General features: G+C 53.9%; 2 protein-coding genes across 2 annotated transcripts in view; one reads left to right on the forward strand and one right to left on the reverse strand.

Moving 5' to 3' along the window:
* Nucleotides 1–15,449, reverse strand: part of MMAB (metabolism of cobalamin associated B) — a 282,131-nt gene that overhangs the window by 150,859 nt on the left and 115,823 nt on the right. The gene's annotated exons all lie outside the window — the stretch shown is intronic.
* FAM222A (family with sequence similarity 222 member A) overlaps nucleotides 11,971–15,449 on the forward strand; it is a 55,060-nt gene continuing 51,581 nt past the window's right edge. Inside the window, exon 1 of the mRNA XM_050749799.1 lies at nucleotides 11,971–12,071. The gene's annotated coding sequence lies outside the window, so the exon portion shown is untranslated. The remainder of the gene's footprint in view (nucleotides 12,072–15,449) is intronic.

Here is a 15,449-nt window from a genome sequence, read left to right on the forward strand (position 1 = left end):
CTCATTTAGCACTAGGCCAATATTGATATTATTATTATTGCTTTGTAGGTGTTATTATTGCTGTTGCAGGCTCAGTGTCCATTGTAGCACTAACAACAAAGGTTAACATTCACTGAGTGTTAGCTGTGGGCCAGGCACTATTCTAAGCACGTTCATATTTTAACTTACTACAGCATCATAACCATTGGACAAAGCAGTTCTTCTTCTTATTATTATTTTTCAGACCCAAAGCCCAGAGAGAGGAAGTGATTGGCCCAAGGTCACACAGCTAATAAGTGGGGCAAGGATTCAAATCCATGCCTTTGAGGCCAGGTGTGGTGGCTCGTGCCTGTAATCCTAGCACTTTGGAAAGTCAAGGTGGGCGGATCACTTGAGTTCGGGAGTTGGAGACGAGACTGGCCAATATGGTGAAACCCCGTCTCTACTAAAAGTACAAAAATTAGCTGGACATGGTGGTACACACCTATAACCCCAGCTACTCAGGAGGCTAAAATGGGAGGATCTCTTGAGCCCGGGAGGCGGAGGTCACAGTGAGCCGAGATCGCACTGCTGCACTCCAGCCTGGGTGACAGAGCCAGACCCTGTCTTAAGGAAAGAAAAAAAATCCATGCCTCTGCCTCACCTGAAACAGTCCAGATGGGGTAAAGAGACCCTTCCCTTCTCTTGTAATTGGAAGTTAGGGGAAGAGAGCCATCCCTTCTCCATGCTAAGCTCTGTGCCAGATTCATCACACACATGATCAGTTTGGAACTGTAATTATCCTCATCTTCCAGATGGGGAAACTGAGGCTCAGAGGGGTGATGGGACCTGCCCAAGGTCACATGGCTGGTTGTTTTCAAGGGGTGGGGGTAGCGCTGCTCTTCTTTTCCCATCTGCCCTCTCTCTGCCTGCACTTTGAGCCCCTGGGTGCAGGAGCAGTGCCCATTTATCCTGGAATCTCCAGTCTAGTACCTGGCACACTAGAGTTGCTGAATGAAGGAAGGATGCAGCTAGTATTAGAGGAGTGCCAGGCTTAGGGTACATGCCAACCCTAAGACCATCACTAACTCTCAGAACCCTGAGCTGACTCCTCGTTCCTGTCCTTTGCTGAACCACCTGCCCTGCATGGGTGACCTCTCACCTCTGTTCATGGTCCCAGATGACCCTGGGGGCTTCTGGTTGGGATCCAAATCCATCATTCCTGCATGGTCTGTCCCAGTCCTGCCTCCTCCCATCCGTCTTCCCACTGCAGCTCCAGAGGAGGGGACGGTGCTGGGATGGAGGACGGGGGGAAGGGTTCCATCCAAGGATACTGTTGGCTCACTGAGTCCTCCCAAGTGTTCTCCCATCACCTCTCAAGTAGCCACTCCCGAGGGCCGGGAGCAATGGCTCATTCCTGTAATCCCAGTACTTTGGGAGGCTAAGGCGGGCAGATCACCTGAGGTCAGGAGTTCAAGACCAGCCTGGACAACCTGGTGAAACCCCGTCTCTACCAAAAACACAAAAATCAGCTGGGCATGGTGGCAGGTGTCTGTAATCCCAGCTACTCAGGAGGCTGAGGCAGGAGAATTACTTGAACCCGGGAGGCAGAGGTTACAGTGAATCAAGATCATACCATTGCACTCCAGGCTGGACAACAGAGTGAGACTCCCTCTGAAAAAAAAAAAAAATAGCCACTCCCCAACCACAGGTCCCTTTGGTCAAATACCATGATACCCAATGTATAAGACAGCCAAAAGCAGAGGGCTCTGGCTGGTAGGCGTGGGTTAGGGGAGTTCAAACTTGTGCCCAACCCTTGTTCCTTCGCTCTCAGTAGCCCCCAGGGTGGAGTCTCCCCGGAAACTTCGAGAAAGAAACTGTCCCATGGACCAGGAAACCTGAGTTTGAGTTTGATGAGCAGCCACTGGATCACTCTTCCCCTCTCTGAGCCTCAGTTTCCCCAGTGATGACATGAGAGGATTGAACTAGAAATTTTCAAACCTTTATTGTTGAAACTGTAAAAACACTGAACCCCAATTTGAAAAGGGATTTATCCCCCTGTCTTCATGCCACCCATGCCAGGTCAGAGGGGACCTAGCCATCTCTCCAGAAGAGTTCAACTTTGTTCAACAAGCACATATTGAGCTCTTGCTGTATACCTGGGCTCTGTGCCAAGCCTTGACCATACAAAGATGAAAAAGACCAGGACCCTGACTTCAGATGAAAATTGAACATGCTCTAGTTGAAGTTGGCAGTGTAGAGGCTGGAGGGCAGATTCCAGAGCGTTATCTTTTCCACTACCTCTGCCTACCACTTTCACCAACTAGGGGTCCCTGAGTCATCTTCCTAAAACCCTAAGACTCCTAGAAATGTTTTGAAAATACAAGATTAGTTTTTTTGCAAGTATTTTATTATGAAAAAATTCAAACATACAGCAAAGTTGAAAGACATTTACCATGAACACTTTAATACCTACCACCTGGTGTCTACCATTAATATTTTACTGTATTTGCTTTATCAAATAAGGGCACCCCCCCCCCAGCCCTGCAAGATTTCATGACTCAGAGAGGGCTATAATGAGGAGTTTGAGTTCTTTTTGGGAAACCCTGTGACTTTGTGATGGCAACACCAGCGGTTGCAACAGACACAGGCATGTAAGCAGTCTATATTATGCAACAGTTTCAAAGCTTATGTCATTGTCATTGATCAACAGGTGGGCAGCTTTCATCCACAAGTGATTCAGGGATCCAGGCTCCATCCATCTTTTAGCCCTGCCCTGCCTTGGAAGAGTCCATATTCTGCCTCGGAGCACAAGAGAAAGTTGGTGGAAAAGGGGGCACAATCACTTTTTTTTGGACACTGGGTCTTGCTCTATTGATTAGCCTGGAGTGCAGTGGCACAATCTTGGCTCACTGCAGCTTCCACTTCCCAGGCTGAAGCAATTCTCCTGCCTCAGCCTCCAGAGTAGCTGGGACTCCAGGTGCGCACCACCATGCCTGACTAATTTTTGTATTCTTTGTAGACACAGGGTTTCACCACGTTGCCCAGGCTTATGTTGAATTCCTGGGCTCAAGAGATCCTCCTGCCTCAGCCTCCCAAACTGCTGGGATAACAGGTGTGAGCCACCACACCTGGCCTCACAACCAATTCTTATATCACACTTGCTCACAGTTCATACATAGACGATAGGACGTATGTATGTATGTATGTATGTATGTATCATGCATAGATACACAGTTCATTAATACAGAGATGAAAAAGACCAAGTCCCTGACTTTAGAGCCTTCCAATAAGTGAAACAGACAATTATTTCCTCTTAGCCATCCCTTTCCTGAGAGAAAGCCCATGAGATTTTCCATTTTGCAAGGGTGGGTGGATCTGACATTGGAACACTGAAGGAAGGATTTGATTCAATAAATCTTTACTGGGCACTTTCCATGTGCCCAGCATATTCATGTGGTTGAACTCATTGAATTTTTTCCTTCACTCTTGCAAGAGAATTTTCCCCATTTTATATAAGAGAATGTTGAGATTAAAAAAATAATAAGCAACAACATATAGATAGATAGATAGATCCGGGAATGGATGTCAAGGCTCAGAGTGGTGAAGTAACTTGCCTAAGGTCACACAGCTGGTGATGGAGCTGGATTTGAACCCAAATATCACTTCCTAGTTCCTTGCTTTTTTCTGCATCATCAGGGTGTCTGCTGGAACCAGGGTGAAGACACACAGAGGGTAGGTTTCCTGACAAAAGCCATTCCTCAGGCCCAAGCTAGGGACTCCATATGCATCTCTTCATCTTCTCCTCCCTTACAGCCCCACGAGGTTGGTGCTGTCATTCTTACCTTTTTAGAGAATAGGAAGCTGAGGATCAGAGAGGTGAAGCAACTTACCTGAGGTCACACAGCCAGTTTGGTTTCATATTTCAGCCTATTTGACCTGGGGCACATCTTGATGTATCACTGGTTTTTAAACTGAACATAAAGGCAGCAGGATTGTTCCTTGTTACAAAGATGGTTTAAAAGGCAGTGAGACACTGGCTGCATTAACAATGGCGAGAACATATTTTAAGGACATGGAGTGGCATCTCTGAGAGACAATGGTTTACAGAACAACTCCAGGCAGTTTAGTAGATCCCCTAACTCCTGGATCCCAGCCAGAAAGGGGCTCTGTGGCAAGGGCGGGAGTACCCTCCTGGAGCTCCCTGGGTCTGAGCCCAGGTCTGGGGCTGCGGGAGGGAGCCCAGTGCAGCTGGGCAAGAAGCTGGGGCCCAGCCTATCGATAATGAAGGGTCCAATCAATGCTATCTCCCTGGGCCATGCCTGGCCAGACATTGATTTCTACTGCTGTTGTTAACTCCCTGTTTATGTAACGCCTGAACTTTGCACAACTGAACCATTTAATGTGCAGAAGAGGGCCTGTTGCCATGAAAACCGGGCTGCACATGGCAGCCGGGATGCAGCGGTATCCCTGTTTTATTGGCCTGCGCTGAATGTATTTTAACCTTGATAAGTCAATAACTTTTTGTACAAAAGGAAATCTGCCAGGAGGGCTTAGGAGGACCTGGGAGAGCCTGCTGGCCTTTCCAGGTTGGAGGGGAGGCGGGGCTGGCTGGTTTAATCCCCTGGAAATCTCCCTGCCACTCAGAGCCTGGGAGAACCAAGCCCGGCTGGCCAGAGGACAGAGAAAGCCTGGGAGGGGGATGGCGGGGGCCACCCTTGCCTCCAATCACTATTTCCCGTCTGGTAAGGACTGCAGCTAAGTCAGAAACCCTCTATGGTGAACAAACCGACCAGGGTTCAGATATTGGCTCCACCCACTCAGGAGCTCTGCATGACCTTCAGCAAGGCCAGTGACCCCAGCCTCAGAATCTGCATCTGTAACACAAGCCATCAGTTCCTCTTCATGGGCGTGTTGCAAAGTTAACAGATCATGTATGCAAAGCACCTGTGGTAATGCCTGGTCCACAATGGGGCCTTCATAGATTATTGTTGTCGATATATTTTACAATAACAATCATTGATTATATTTGTAGAACACATTAGGCTAGAGGAAATGTTATACCCATTTTCTCATTACACGCCCAGCTAATTTTTGTAGTTTTAGCAGAGATGGGGTTTTGCCATGTTGGTCAGGCTGGTCTAGAACTCCTGGCCTCAAGTGATCCGCCTGCCTCGGCCTCCCAAAGTGCCGAGATTACAGACGTGAGCCACCGCACCTGTCCATCATTACAGTCCTTGATTTAGGCAGGGCTGGGGTAGTCCTTTAGATAAGGACACTGAGGCCCAGGGAAGTTGGCTCTCTTATCTGAGGGGTCACATGATAAGATGGTGGTGCCGACTGAAGGAGCCAAGTCTCTTAACTCCCAGCTCAGTGCTCTTTCAAACTCAAAAGCACAAACACGGAAATAGCCCCCATGCTATCAGGAATAGCCCAACATCCAGCCCCAGACTCATGGCAGACATCACTAATCCACGGCAGCACCGCAGTCTTTCCCTTTTGAGCCTGGGCAAGGCCTCAGACTCCTCCTCAACACAGGGCAAGTGTTTGAGATGAGACTCATGTGAAACCAGATGCCCTGAAAGGGCTCTGGGTTCAAGTCCCACCTCTGGCCCAAACTTGCATGACTTTGGGCAAGTGCCCTCCCCTCTCTGGGCCTCCTGGTCCCCATTGGTGAAACAAGGGGGACATTTAATGGTTCTTGATTCTCTGAGGGGGTCTCCCAGGTGGAAGGGACCCCCTATCACCTCCTGGTTCCTATCCCAATTCCCCTGCAACCAATCCCTCTGAACCTTCTCCAACTCCGTCCACAAATCATGACCTAGATCCTACTATGTGCCAGTGACTATGCAAGGTGCTGGGGACACAGCGGTGAAGAAATGACAGTCTCTCCCCTCCCAGAGCTGAGTCTAGATAGAGAAACAGAAAAAAACATCAACCAGGCTGGGCGTGGTGGCTCATGCCTGTAATCCCAGCACTTAGGGAGGCCGAGGCAAGCGGATCACTTGAGGTCAGGAGTTCAAGACCAGCCTGTCTAACGTGGTGAAACCCCGTCTCTCCTGGAAAAATAAGAAAATACAAAAATGAGCCAGGCATGGTGGCTCACACCTATAACTGCAGCTACTTGGGAGGCTGAGGCAGGAGAATCGCTTGAACCTGGGAGGCAGAAGTTTCAGTGAGCCGCATCATACCACTGTACTTCAGCTTGTGCGACAGAGTCTGCCTCAAAAATAAAATTAAAAATAAGAAAATAAACATCATCCTGCAAGTGCTCAGAGAGCTGCCAACAGCAGTAAGAACTGGGGAGAGGGAAAGCAAAACAAAAGGGAGGTATTCTGGGGAAAATAACTTCAGATCAGGTAGTCAGGGAGGGCTTACCCAAGGAGGTGACATTTAAGCTGAGGCTGGAAGTATGAGAACAAACCAGAGAGCAAAAGGAAGAATGTTCCAGGCAGAAGGAACGGCTTGGGTCAAGGCCGTGAAGTGGGAAATAGTTTGGCACCTTCAAGTAACTAAGAGGAGACTAAAGTGGTCAGAAGGGACTGAGGGTGGGGTGTAGTCAGGGAGCTTGGCAGCATTCGGTTCCTGAGACCACCTGGACCTCCTCAGCCCTACACATGGCTCGCCCCCTCCTCCTTGCCCCACTAGGCCTGCCCCAGAGAGAGACGCAGGTACTGGGGGGCGGGGCTGGGTGAATAACAAGGTTACACGTGTTTCTTCTTTCCCCTTTTCTCCAGGAGGAGCATAAAGAGCTCTTTCTTTTCTGCTTATTAATAGCTCTGATTAAATTATCTCTGAAAAACCTACGTGGCATGCACCAATGGGGGCTCGGCTCCCTCCGGGCTCTGGCCTAGATCACAGCAATGAGGGCAGGTGAGGCAACTGGGGGTGGGGTGGAAGGCTGGAGCAGGCCTGCCCCCTCTGCCCGGATAAATGCCCCATCTCTGCCTGCTCGCCTCTCACCCACCTCTGCTCTTGGGGCGTTCACAGCTCCCTCACTGGAAACACTAGGCCTTTGCATTGGTTGTTCCCTCTGCCGGGGACGCTCTTCCCTCACCTCTGCCCTTGGCCACCTCCTACCCATTTTTCCCAGGGTAGCTGACTTGCCTTTTTACCATCACTGGCCCTCTGCTGAGTCAGGTGCCTGCTCCGGGTTGTCCCCTCTACTGGTACCCTGGATGACACCTGTTAGTTGCCTTCTCTGGGCCCCATGAAACTTGAGTTCCAAGAGGCCTGTGTCTTAGTCTGAGTCACTGCTGAATTCTCAGGGTCAAGCACAGGGCAGCTACTTAGAAAATGTTGAATGAAAGAGGGAATCAGCAGACTTAAAGGGGGAATGCTCAGGCTTCAGTGCGTGAGACCAGAGAAGGGCAAGGCAAGGACGGGCCGGGTTGCTCATGTCTATAATCCCAGCACTTTTGGAGGCTGAGGTGGGAGGATCACTTGAGCCCAGGAGTTTGAGACCATCCTGGGCAAAATAGCAAGAGCCCGTCCGTCTCTTCAACAAATTTAAAAATTAATTGGGCATGGGGGCGTGCACCTTGTAGTCCTAGGTACTCTGGAAGCTAAGGTGGGAGGATCACTTGAGGCCAGGAGTTCAAGGTTGCAGTGAACTATGATGGTGCCACTGCACTCCAACCTGGTGACAGAGTGAGACTTTGTCTCTAAACAAACAAACAAAACAAAACAAAACAAAACAGAGAAGAGCAAGACTAACCTTACATACATGGGAGGATGGGAACAAAAGTTCCAGGCTCCGGGCCCCTTGAGTGATGCCTTGATTAATTGAAATGGCAATTAATCCCACTTCAAAGATGGGGGAAACTGAGGCACAGAGAGGCTGAGTCATATGGTTAGTAGCCCAGTCAGCCTGACTCCACTACCTTCTCCTCTTCATTCTATCCCTGTACATGAAAACAAAACAAAACAAAAACTTGGGCCACATTCATTCAGTGATTCAGAGATTAAGTCAACAGACCTTCATTGAGTGTTGACTCTCTGTCAGGCCTGTGCTAGGAATAAAACGGTCTGAATGCAGCCTTTGCCCTGGAAAAGCCCCCAGGCCAGTGGGAAGCCTGACAAAGAAGTGGGCCATTATAACACACACTGGACATATCTCTGAAGGGGGAAGTGCTCCAGCCTGGAGCAGGGTAGTCATGGAAGGCTTCCTGGAGGAGGCAGCACTCTGGCTGAACTCTGGAGGAGGAGCAAGAGTTAGCTACCTGGAGGGAGGGCATTCTAGGTAGAAGGGACAGCATAAGCAATGACCTGGAGGTGACAGAGGCACATGCAAGGATATGCAGGTATTTCAGTAAGGTTGGTGTGCCGGAGGCAAACAAGAACAGTGAGGGATGAGATGCCCTCTGCCCCCTGTCCCCTCAGGGCCTCTTGGACCCCTGGCCAGAGCCAGTGTTCCAGGGCTGGCCTGCCTGGTGGTTTTATGGACCGTGGCAAATCCATCTTGACACTGTCTCCAATCACATAACGCAGTTATTGGAGTCGACCAAGAGCAAAGGCACGAGGGTCTGACCTCGGGGAGATGGGCATATGGGGGAGGGGGGCACTGGGAGTGTGGGGAGTGGGGCAGAGCATCTTACGGGGCATTCACCTGCCTGGAGGGGAGTGACAGGCACCTGGAAGTCTCTGACCTCTCCAGCTGGACAGCTGCCTTGGAGCTTGCTGCTGTCGGAAATTCCACCATGAACACATCACGGACTCATAGAGCTTCAGAAAAGGAGGGGTCTTTTGAGATCTTCTCTACCTGGGGTTGTCAGCCCTGGCTGTATCAGGAATCACACAGGAACTTTGGAAACTGCTGTCCCACCGAGGAGAGTCTGATTGATAGGGCTGGGGTTTGGGTCCTACCCTCTATTTCATGGCAGGGGAAACTGAGGTCCAGAGAAGAGAAGAAACTCCCCTCACAGTCAAACAGTGGCTGCCACAAGGTGCAATAAATCAAGGTCAGGGCTTTGGACTTTGGCTCTGTCATTTGTGTGACCTTGGGTAAGTCACGTGGCCTTCCTCTGCTGTGGGATGTGCATAGTGATTGTATATACCGTATAGGGTTTCTGCGAGGGTAAAAGGAGTTGTATGACATAAATAGCAATGAGCACAAGCCTGACACACAGGTATGAAGTCATGGTGACCTACAATGAAAAAAATCCCAAATTTGGACAGGCTGTGGTGCGACCTGCTGCCTTCTCCTCCTCTTCACGATCTCTCTCACTTCCCAGGGTTTGGTTGTTACTGTCCCTCGCCCTGTCCTCAGCTGAAGTCTGGTCTCCCCACCTGTCCACACCCTGGGTCCACCCATCCAGTCGCCCCGGCCGCCCTCCCTGACGTCCCCGCAGCCCTGGCTGCTGGCCCGAGCGGGAAGCAGCTGGCGGCGTATCACATTTCCAGGTAAATCACCACCCCTACCTTCAACCTGGGGAGGGAAGGGGAGGAGATGGGGGCGGCCGCGGAGAAATAGAGCGGAGCTGCTGGGAACGGCGCCGCGCGGAGCAGCCGCTCAGAGGCCTGAAACAGGGCGAGCTGCTGCCCTAGATAAGGCGGCGGGTGGCCTAGTTGGGCCGGCCCTGGAGGTCCGCCGCGGGCGCCTCTCCCGGAGGGGTGGGTTGGCTCCTGGAAGTAGGCTAGGGCCCGTCTATAATCAGCCCGTCCGCTGGATACACACCACAGGGTCTCCAAAGGGTGAGTACAGCGGGCATCTATTGAGCACTTAATGTGTGTTTTGAGTCCTTTACACGCAAGAATTCATTTTGACCTCAAAACTACCTGTAGGGTAGGAATTATGATGCCCCCCATTTCACAGACAAGAAACTGAAGCGCATACCCGTGAAGGTAAATGGCCAAGACCAACAACCAGCAAGGGCAGGGCTGGAATCCCACCCAGTTTCGGTGGGACTCCAGGTATCACACAGGCATAGCCTGAGGGGTGGGGGATCTGGCTGCTGCTCTGCATTTCTGTGGGGATCTTTGTTATTATCCCAGAAAGCTAGCTTCCTACACTGCTGTGTGATGGACACATGGCAACTGAGGGAACTGCTCCGCCCAGGACTCAATTTCCCCATCTGTAAATGAGACTGTTAGACGGGCCGCCCCATGGGCTGTGAGAACCCGGGAAACTTCTTTAAAAGTGAAAGGCAAAGCACAGTATAGTTTGATAGATTCATACGTGAACCCCAGGTTGATGTGAAACTCTGCCTCAGTTTCCTTATATATTAAGTGGAGGAGTAGACTAGTGCCTGTCTCCTGTGGTACGTCTTGCAAATTGCTCAGCGCTGTGTAGCTGAGAAGCTGTAGCTTGCAAATTGCTCAGCGATCTGCTGGGTTATATGGTTAGCGCTCCACAGATTACAACTGTGATGCCAAAAACACATTGCTGCCAAAAATAAGCCTTAGGGCAAAAACATCCAGGACCGTGTCACTTCACATCTCCTAACCTCAGTTTCCTCCGTAAGTTGGAAGTATAATAATAGTACCTACCATATCAGTTTTCTCATCTGTAAAATGGGGGTGGTAATAATGCCCACTCACACAGTGTTGTGAGGATTAGGTACTTTGCTACATAAGTATTAACTACAGTTGTTGTTATTTTTAACAAATTCCTCATAGCGTTGATTGTTGCCAAGATTAAATGAAATAATGCCGATAATGCACTTATACAGTGCCTTGTCCCAAATATGTGATCAATAAATGACACTGGTTTTGCCACCCCTAGTTCCTCAACAAAGGGACTACATAAACCAGCATGCCCTGCGCCCCCAGTCGGAGCCCCTCCACCCGGCGCCAGCGCGCAGCGTGCCGGGAGTTGCAGTCCTCGCGAGGCAGGTTCCGCCGCGTCCCTGCTTGGGGGAGGAGGTTGGACAGCCGCCCTACCGGTCTTTGAATTTTGCCGCGAAAAGCGCGCGTGGCGGCCCCCGGCTCCGCCCCCCGCAGGACGCGGCGCCGCGTCACCCTGGTAACCGCCTCTCAGCCGCCGCTGATTGGGCTGGGCCGCAGGGGGCGGGCGGGGGACGAGACGCTGGGGCTGCAGCCGGCGCTCGCGCCTGTCAGTCGGGCCGGAGCGGAGCAGCGGGCAGGACTGCTGGGCCGGCGGCTCCGCGGAGAGGCTGCGAGCGCCGGCCGGGGGAGGTGGACAACCGGGCCCGCCGCCTGTGGGACGCGGCGCGCGGCACCCGGGCCTGAGACGAGGCGAGGCGCCGGCGCGCGCCAGGCGGCGCGAGGCTGCGGCCCCGGGAGCCCCCGCGCGCCGCCCGGGGCCATGGGCGCGTGAGAGCCCAGCGCGCGCGGCCCCTGCTGCGGCTCGCGAGCTCGCACACCCGGTGCACAGTCCTCCGAGCCGTACCCGTGTCCGCCCTGCGCCACTGGGATCGGCTGTTTCTCAGCGCCGAGGCCCCCGAGGCTGCATCCGAGCTTGCGTCGCCCGCTGCCGCCGCCGCTGCTCGCCGGCTTCCCCTCCCCCAACACCCGGGGCTCAGTGCAGGAGGAGGAGGGGCCGGTGCATTCTCGCCGCTGCTCTTTGCAACCTGCGGGGGCCGGTGTATGTCCGGCGAGGAGCCGGGGCCGCTGCGGGTGCGTGCAACCCCCGGAGGAGACAGTCCCCCCACCTCGGGGCGAACAGGGGGCTGCAAGCCGCGGGCGGGCGGGCTAGCGAGAGGAAGCAACAAAGAGAGGCTTGCAGCTGGGGCTGGCGAAAGGGGCCGCGGCCGCCGGGCTGCCAGCGCGGGCGGAGAGGGCGCCCTGGGAGCGGCGCGGGCCGAGCTGCAGCCTTGAGCGGGGCCCCGAGGGGAGGCGCAGCGCCGCCCGCCGGACGCGGCGATTACCGGCCCCGGCGAGGATGCGTCGCCTGAGCGCCCGCGCGGCCCCCGTCCGGGGCGGGCGTGACCCCCGCTGAGCGGAGCCCCCCCTCCCCCCACCCGACTTCGGACGGCGCGGGCCGGCGCCCGGATATCCCTCACCGACAGCGCCCCTTCCCACCCGGAGAGAGGCATCGGCCCCCAAGGGGGGCTTCCTCAGGCAGCCTCTGCCACTCCTGCATGGCTGCGACCCACCGAGCGGAGCGTCGTGGTAGCTGAGACCTGGTGCCCTTCGACGGCCTGGCTGATCCGGTGAGTTGTGCAGGGCGGGGTTCTGCGCTGGAGCTGGGGGCATCCTCTGGCGTCCGGGCAGCCGGGATTGGACAGAAGGGGTCCTAGGCTGTTGGGGGTCCTGAAGCAGCGATAACCCTTGCCTGCCCCGTTTCTCCCTCCGAACACAATTTGTTCAGACTGGCCAGCCGACGGGAGTGGAGGTTGGGGGCCCGTTCGGATTCCGCGGGGCCCTGGGCGGGTTGGTTGCCAGAGAGGAAAGGTCACCCCACCCGTAAAGCTAACAAAGATAGCGGCTCTGTCATCCGAAAATTCCCCGGGAACTCCAGTGTCTTGGAAGGGCTGGGGGTGGGGGGGCACCCCAGATGGGAAAACGTTGAGGGTCTCCCGAGCAGCCTCTGAGATCTTCAAGGCAAATCACCTCAGGGGGGGTTTGGGGGTTCCAGAAACGCAGGTGGCTACGTTTGAGGCTTGTGCCCCATGGGGCTAGACCTTAGCAGAGCCCTGGTTCAAATCACGTTCCCATAACTCGCAGGGACGGTAGGTTCCCCAGTAGGGGCACGACATGACGTGACGTCAAGTCTCAGTTTCTGATGTCACCGGGGTTGCTGTGGCAACACCACTTGCCTTGACCCAAGGCCAGAGGGGCCAGGGTCGTGGTAACCAGGGGATGCCTTTGCGTAATGGAGGGGTGAAGGCAGACTCCCCCCACCCCCATCATTGCAGTCCTCTGACCTAAATCCTTAGCGCCCCATGAGGTGGGGGAAGGAGGCAGTGCCAGCTGTCCCTGTTGATGCTCCTCCCCCCAAGGACAGGTGTTCAGAGCTTTGCCCATGTAGCCTGGCAGTGCCTGGGGGCTCAGGCCTCCCAGACAGAGCAACTTTCTGTTTTGAAAAGAGATGTTGTAGAAGAGACCTCCCTGAACCCCACCGTGTACCCAGCCGGCAGGCTGAAGTTCCCAGGGTCCCCAGAGAGGTGTGGGTCTCCGGCCCTCCAACAGGCTACTTCTGCTCGGGAAAATGTGGGTGCCCCTCCCCGAGCCAGGGAAGGTGCAGAGGAGCTGCTGCCTGCTGCACCCTCTAGTCCAGGGGCTCCTCATGCTGTTCTATCCCAAGGTGGGGGGCCTTGGCCAACCTGGAACTCCTGACTGCCCCCTGCTCCTTCTGGTATTTGAGAGGATTTCAACAAGCATATTGTGAGGCTGCTTAAGTGAATGGCGGGCAAGTGAGGCCCATCAGTACCAAGGTCTGAATAAACTGTGTCTCTGCCAGGGCACCCCCCAACCAACACACACCCTAGTACTGGCCCTGTTCCCTGCAAAGGCCCAGAGAACCCCCAGCCAGCATCCTGCTGCTGGTTCTGGGATTCGTCTAGGTCCCTTCCAGCAATTACTGCCAGTGTCGGATGCTGGTGAAACTGCTGTGATCACATTTCTAGGAAAAGGTTCGAAAACTGTGTCATTGCTTCAGCAGCGTGGGGCGGGGTAAGAGCAGAGAAAGTGTGTGTTCGGGTCATTAGGAGAAGCCAGGCCCCCGTCTCTGCAGCGAGCATTTTCCCTGCTCTTCTACCAGGCTCTCTAGCTAGATTAACAGGTCAATAAATATCGGTGGAGCTGCTTTTGGGGGCTTGGCAGGGAGATGGTATTTCCAGCTGAAATGGTGTCGTTAAACACACAAGCTTCCAAGGACAGAGGAGCAACAGCAGATTGGGGGAGAGCCGGGAGAGGTGGGCAGAAGGGCTGTTTGCGCTGCCTCTCGAAGCTTCCCAGTTTAGAAACAAACTCGGAGTGCGCGCCAGAGATTCACAAACACAGGCAGTTGGAGGCCCTCCGCCGAGTATTTACACTTCCACAGCCAAGGCAGAGGGAAAGGCTGTCAGAATTGGGCAATTCCTTCTGTTCCCTTCCCTCATCTCCCTGGGCTTGGCAATCAGCGTGCCAGACGATGAGCAGGAGGGAGTGCCAGCTTTCTCAGCATCTCCCTATATGCCAGGCATTTTACACGATCTCAGTTACTCCTTGGAGCGGCTCATATGCTGTGGCCCATTTTATAGATAAATAAACTGAGGCTTAAACAGAGGAAGTGATGGGCTACATGTGATCAGCCAGGCAGCTGCAGAGGTTCGGCCCTGAATTGCCCTCCTGGCTCCGGAGTCTTTGGGTCTTACCACCTCCTCCCAGGGGGCTGGGGGACACCCCTACTTATTAGACAGGGGTCCCTGCAGGCATCAGAGGCTATCAGCCATGGAAGGGGAGTCTGGCCCCACCAAGATGCTTTGTCCACACTGAAAGGCAGATTTGAATCCTCTTTTCCTATGACCTACAGGTCAGCATTGAGCAGAGTAACAACTTCCGCCGGGCCTTGTGGTCTGTCTGCTTCCCTCACCCCCAGGACTCCTTTCTCCAGCACTAGGGGAAGGAAGGTGTGGCTTGAAACTCACTCCTTGTCATCTGCCCTTCTGGACTTGCTTGGAGGGAGGCGGTGAGGCTGCCTCTGGCCACCCCAGGGACCTTCTTGGGATGTAGACGGGGCAAGGGCAAACTTTAGCAGATGAGGTTCCTGACCCAGCCTGAGGGTCAGGAAGCCCTAGAGGAGAGATGCCACGTGAGTCACGAAGAGGACAAATAGGAATGTGCCAGACAGGAGTGAGAAGACTGTTCTGGGTGGCAGGAGTGGCCCCAGAGCAGCCAGTGATGTGTGTGGGCCCTCATGCCTCATGGGGAAAGAGGCAGCCATGGGTGCTGTGTCCTGGAGCTTCAGGTGGATGGGGAAGGTTTAAGCAGGGCAGAGGATCCAGTGATCTCCCTTGACAAGGACAGTAACCCCGGACATCCCTTCCCATAAGCGTGGAAGAGGTCACCTCAGTTCTGGGAGCAGTCTCCTCTCTGAAGGTTGGCCCTACCCCCGCCCCCACTAATCCTTCTCACTTGTCTAATTCCTGTAAGCCGTCCGTCCCTTGTCCCTTCTGAGCCTTAGGGCTGCTCTGGACTAAACCAGAACTGGGCTGGGCTTCTGAACCCCCTTGATGAGAAACTTGAGGCGCCCTGGTGATGGGCAGTGGCTCCTGATTAGGTGCCAGGCTCTGGCGTGGGTTGGGCCTGGATCGTACTCTCAGCCCACCGCTTGCAGGCTGTGTGACCTCGGGTGAGTACCTTTGCCTCTCTGAGCCTCAGTTTACTCATCTGTGAGAAGGAGCGACCATAGCACTCACTGCGCAGGGTCTGGTGAGGATTCAGGGAGGGCCTAGCACAGCACTCAGTATACAGTAAGCACTCAATAAACACAAGTTGTCATGGCTACTGTTAACCTCCTCCTCAGAAGGGAGCCTTGAATGACTCAGTCCCTTGGAGCCAAGGGTTGAAGACCCCATTTGCAGGGAGAGGCCGGAACCCTACCAGCT

This window comes from Macaca thibetana, chromosome 11 (genome assembly GCF_024542745.1).
Source record: "Macaca thibetana thibetana isolate TM-01 chromosome 11, ASM2454274v1, whole genome shotgun sequence".
NCBI lineage: Eukaryota > Metazoa > Chordata > Mammalia > Primates > Cercopithecidae > Macaca > Macaca thibetana.